This window comes from Malus sylvestris, chromosome 7 (assembly GCF_916048215.2).
Source record: "Malus sylvestris chromosome 7, drMalSylv7.2, whole genome shotgun sequence".
Taxonomy (NCBI): Eukaryota; Viridiplantae; Streptophyta; class Magnoliopsida; order Rosales; family Rosaceae; genus Malus; species Malus sylvestris.
In genome coordinates this window covers 11,204,510-11,210,501 of record NC_062266.1, presented here as the reverse complement: position 1 = coordinate 11,210,501, position 5,992 = coordinate 11,204,510, and the positions used below count along the sequence as shown (strand labels likewise).

At 39.0% G+C, this 5,992-nt stretch overlaps 1 long non-coding RNA gene across 1 annotated transcript; it reads left to right on the top strand.

Annotated features, from left to right (window-relative positions):
- The first annotated feature begins 4,761 nt into the window (after window positions 1-4,761).
- Window positions 4,762-5,992, top strand: LOC126628568 (uncharacterized). The gene is made up of 5 exons (XR_007625472.1): window positions 4,762-4,821; window positions 5,030-5,146; window positions 5,350-5,462; window positions 5,610-5,631; window positions 5,934-5,992. It is a non-coding gene; the product is annotated as an uncharacterized LOC126628568 (long non-coding RNA).

Here is a 5,992-nt window from a genome sequence, read left to right as displayed (position 1 = left end):
TTGTGGTTCTTCGCATTGTAGAAAGCTTGTGCTTTTAGTGTCTATAAATGTGGGATAAGGCAGTATTATAAAAAATGTGGGATAACACAGTTTTATAAAAAAATGTGGGTGTAACACAAATAAATAAATTAAAATATTGATGCGGGTGGAATACATATAAATAAATAAAAATATTGTCATCTGATCTGCTAAACTTGTCCCACTACGTAGATTACCGGAAGCATGAGAGATGGCGTTTTTTCAACAAGTAAAGGATGCGTTGAGTTTTTTCCAACGACCTTGACTACTTCTGGTGTCTTTTCCATGTACATTGCAAAACGCTTTCGTAATTGTACTCCATATTTCTCGCTTATCCATCTTATTACCCGTAATTGGGTCATGAGTTGTGTGAACCCAACATTCACACAATGTAACATCTTCAATGAGCTTCCACGAAAACATCTTTTCTCTCAAAGTGTAGAAAATATTGAAATGTGGTGTAAGGTGGAAGATGAAGGTTAGGTATTTATAGATTTTTTTTTAAATTCTGTATTTTTTTAATAAATTTTCTGTATTTTTTCATAATTTTTAATAAATTTTAATTTAGTTAATTAATCTGGATTGTTTGACACACCCCGACCTAGATCAAGGCATGATGGCCGTCACGTGAGAGTGACGTAGCCATGTGCACAATGCGGAAGCAATAATGATAAGAAATATATGAATAATTAAAAACTGAACTAACAAAGTGCAATACTAAACAGGAAGTGTTAGGAGTAAGATACAAAAGTAAATACTCATACTCAGAGTATAGAAAGTCTAGGTGCAGTCCAGTAGGACAAGTACTAATTATACAGTACCATAAGATGTCCTACAATTATTTAGATATGTCAGAACCGCCGAAGTCCTCGCACTCAGCAACTGTAAACTTACCTAAAACCTGGAGGGGTGCAAAACAGAAAACGTTAGTGGGCAAAAACAAATGTTTTACAAAACCATTTCATTTATCAACATATCTAATCCCTCGCTGTAAAACATGTATAATTTTTCCTAGAATCAAGATATAAGCATATACATAAATATATATGAAATATATCAACTCAATTCATGCTTCATATAATCATATTCATATGTATGCCATGCCAAGATATAACAGAGTAAGCAATTCAAGCAAGAATAATTTCATGAAATATAAATAACATGTTAGCCGGAACCCCTGTGGTAGTCTGTACGGCTGAATTCATCGCTTAAAAGTCAATCTAGCCGGAGTCACTACAATGACCTATACGGCAATATACTGCACAAGAGTCAGAACCAAATGAAAAGGTTTGTACGACAATAATGGGTGTAATATAATCATGCTCAATACTACTCTCACATAATAGTTTGGCGATAAATCGCTAGTCACCTATGAGTCGGAACCATAATAAAGGTCTGTACGACGAGACTGTGCACCTAAATTAGATCCAATATGAGCATATGGTGTGGGAGGTGACATAATAAACAGGCATGTGCCATATCTCTGGCTAAATCACAATCACCCTAGGTGCAATTTATAAGCTCAACGTTATTCAATAACATATCACATCATCAACAATTCACATAACCAAACATAACTCACCTGAGCTTACCTGAGCGTCCACATCACCACAATTATACATAATGCATCATATACCAATTCATATACGACATATAAATTCATGTGCATGGCATTTAAGGCATACTTTCATTTAAACACATATTTATGGGAAAATATCAAGTACATAAATATATACTGAAAACCAAAAGCCCACTCACTGGTATGTCGAAGGGTCGTAGCCCCCGAGTCGTCCTTGAATGCGCTCGTCTTCGGGATAAGTCTCACCTACATGCGAATTAACTATAAAAACGTTATTTTAAAGCACATACACAAAACTATCTAATAACTTCTCATACAACGCTCAATTTTGGTATTTGAATGTACCACAATGACCTACACAACCTCAGGATCATCCCCAAATTTTTAGAATAATTTTTGGACCACTCATGCGCCGCCACGTGACAAGCATACTGATGGCGTCAGTCAACGCCGTCAGGAATATTCCGTTAAAACCCAACGATAACAGTTAAAGATGACTGACAGCGTTAGCATATTCCGTCAACCTTGACGGAATATACTAATTTCTTCTCCGACGAGTCACCGGTCGCCGGCGACTTCGCCGATTTCTGGGTAAAACTTTAAATCGTTTATTCTCCTTCGTTTCTTCACCATTTTCCACAAAATTGGTACCAAAATGAAGCTAATAACATGTACAATCACGTTATATAAGTTTCAAGGCTTAAAATCTACTAGGTTTTCCCCGAGAAAGCTCGATAGTTCGGCTTACCTAGATACACGTCGATCTCAGCCCTCCGACGTCCCTTTCCTTCCAACGAAGTACCCCGAGATTCGTGAGGACCTCCTTAAGCTTCCTATAAGTTTTAAATTCCCTGAAACACAAGATTTCACGTATGCATGAATAGTGACAAAATCGGAGCTAGGGTTTCCACGTGAAATCGAAGGTTTCCTTACCTAAAAATAGTACCAACGAATCGCCTGAGCTTCACGAACACAATGGTGTGCTTCACACCCTCGATTTGTCACATTTCAATGGGTTTTGGGTGTTGTCCGTACAAGAGAGAAGAGAGAAAGAGTATGAGAGAGAGAGTGCACGGGAAGGAAGAGAAAGGATGTATGTGTGGCCTAGGATTGGTTAACAACCAAAAATACATAATAACTTAATCCTAATTGGTTCCAAACAATTAGGATTTAAGAATATTGACCCAAAAATAACACTTAAACCACATCACACAATTTAACGTCCATGGGCAATTTCGTCAATTTATGTCAAAAAATTTAGTTTCCGGGACGGGCTGTGACACTGTTGGATTTGAAAAATATTCAAATCTAACAGCCTATAAGCTGCCACGTGGCCAACGGTCATAACTCTGACCGTTGCGCCTTTTTATTTTTATTTTTTTAATTTTTTAGGGGAAAAGATGGACCGTTGATCTGTGATCGGATGGTCCGGATCAAAAGTGAAATTCAAATTTTTTTTACCGTTGGAAATCCAACTATTTAGAAAAACTAGCCGTTGGAAATCCAACGGCAGACAGTGGGCCACGTCGCCTACCCAGGGTGGGATGTGAGTGCGCATGCGCCGCGGGCCCAGCCTCTGAAAGGCTGTCGGCTACTCGCGCCCACGGCCACGTGAAAGCCACGCGCCAGGCAAATAGGCTGGTTCCTTGGTCAGTCAAGTTTGGGTTGGCCTGGAGACCAGCTTGGGTTGGGTGGCAGGCAAGTTTGTGGGCTGGAGGGGATTGACAGAGTCCCAGCTTGGTTTTTTTACTAGGTCCTGGGCTATTCCACCTCCGGTGGAAATGCTCTAAGTTTAAAGTAGGGAAAAAGGCACTGTAGAAGCCATCAGTTCTTTGCCACTCGATTTCATGACATTTACAACAATGTCAACCAAATGGGGTCGGGTTGGGAGGGTAATTCTCAAAAGTTCAAAGGTAATTTTGTCTGTCTGGTTTAGCACAAAGCCACTTGATTTCATGCTATTTACAACAATACCAGCCAAATAGGGCTGGGTTGGGAGGGTAATTCTCAAAAGTTCAGAGGGTAATTGTGTCCGTATGGTTTAGCAGTGATTGCTGGGTTACTCGTGAGCTCTCCTCTCGTCTCTCACTCTTCCTCTTTCTCTATTACGCGAGCGCTCTCTTATCTCTCACGCTTCCTGTTTCTGTCATTCTCAAACCTTAGCAGCCACAACACCATCTCTGGAATAGCATCGGCTCTGCTTCCTAAAACCAAAACCACACAAACTGGCCTCCATTTCTGTAACTCAAGAGCATCGGTGAGATGAATGAGAGGAGCAGGAAGATGGGCTGGAGTCCGCCAACGGCGGAAGAGATCTTCAGGGATTACAGTGCTCGGAGAACTGACGCCGTCCACTCTTTAACTAACGGTACTCCGATCTCTCTCTAAATTTCCTTTTTGTTTTATTTGATTTTTTTTTTGTTGGTGATTTTGGATTAACAAATGGATTTTGTGTTCAAATTTCCTTTTTGTGATTTTGGGGATTTTATTTGTAGAGCGTCCATCATGTTGAAGATGCCTCTTCTCGAGTCTTCGGCTTCATTCCGTTTGTCTCATCCAAAAAATTAATCGCTGCTTCCCAAACTCTCTCTCTCTGTCTCGCACCGTCACACCAGGCGCCGCAGCCGCTCAAAAGCTGGGTCTTCAAAGGCGGCGTTTTGTAAAACCCTCCCTACTCAAGGCAAGTAATTTCATGCCCAATTTGGAATTTAAATCTATTTAATTTTTTTTAAATTGATTTGGGGTTACTGAAATCAGCTATGGGAAATTTGCCATTGTCTGAGAAAATCGTTACAGAGCTTCCTGTGAGTTAAAGTTTTAAAATTTTGTTTAAATTTTTTTAGAGTTTTTATCATTTTCGTTATCTCTGCTGATGTTTTGGATTTTTTTATTTATGCTTTTTATGCAATGTTTATGTGTAATTAGTGTTTCTATGTTCATTGTAGCGATAATCTTAGATTTTGATTAGGCAGCTTGAAGAATTTGGTAATTAGGGTTGTAAGCAAATGTTGATAGCATTCGTTTTGTTTTAGAACTCAAAGCCATCAACAACTTAATTGGAGTTGAGTTTGGTATTTTGTTTGTATTTGATTATATTGAAATTGGAGTTTCAGAGGACTTCTGTTTGGGTTTGATATTTTCCCACGGAAGGTGTCCATCTGTGCACCGTGAATTTGGTCCCAATTCAAAGGAAATTTTAAGCCCAGAAAAGCCTTGGTCTCCTGGTGAGTTCTCTGTCCGATTTGGGGTAGGTCATTTTGTGATTTGCAGTTTATTTTGGGGATGATTGATGGGTTGCAGTTCATATTACGATTTATAGACTATTTGCAGTTCTTTTTTTTTCATTTTATGGTTTTTTTTTTTTTTTTTTTTTTAACTGTTTAGTTTTTGGGTTTTGTGACTTTTGTCTAATTTTTGTGGTCTGCTTTATAGGGTTTCGTTATCTTTCATTACAGTGGACGGATACCTGAAGCAGCTTTGATGGCACAATCTTACGTACCAAGCAAGGTTTCAGAGAGAGTTTCAATTTGGAGAAATGACCTGAACAAGGTTAGACTTTTCCAGTGTTTTTCTTTATTCATGAACATGATGCTTTTCTTTCAAGTGAAATGTATATATGAGATGTAGAAGTCATACCAAAGGAAAATTATTATGTCTTCTACTTTATCGACCAATTGAATTGAAGCAAGGAAAGATTTTTGCATATATTTGGCTATTCCAAGTATTTTTAATTTTGTACTTTTAATTTGCAGTATGGCAGGTCAATCAAAAAGCTGTAGAATCTGGCCGATCCGCAAGAGTGTTCTAATTTGTTTGAGGACTGGCAGGTTTCTCTTGCCCTTGAGTGTAAAGATGCAGAAAATAGGTATCCACCCTTCATTTCACTGTTCAGCATCAGGGCCATGAAAAATCTACTTTTTAGCGCTGCAGTAGATATGACCATAATTACTGACTGGAAAGAAATTGAGCTTATTTGTTGGATGATTGTGGATTGTTTTGTTGTCTTTTACAGGGGCATTCATCCTCCTGTTGACGTAAGAGATGAACGAACATTCGTCCTTGTATTTTTTTTGGGCTTTTATTCACCTCTCCCAGACCCTGCGTAAAGCGGGAGCCTTGTGCACTGGGTACGACCTTTTTTTTCTAACCCATCAATTTCTTTAGAGTCAACCAAATAGTCCCAGCTTGCAACTTATGTTGTGAGGTATTATTGTCTGAAAAATTAAGTATGCATGTATATTTTATGTGTGTGCGCGTGCACACCTCCGCATGATGTTAATCTGTGTCATCTCCGGAAGAAGGCTAATTTGGTGGTCGGAAATGTGTTGCCTCTCAGATCGATCCCAGAGGGAGCCGTCGTCTGTAACGTTGAGCACCATGTTGGGGACTGTGGAA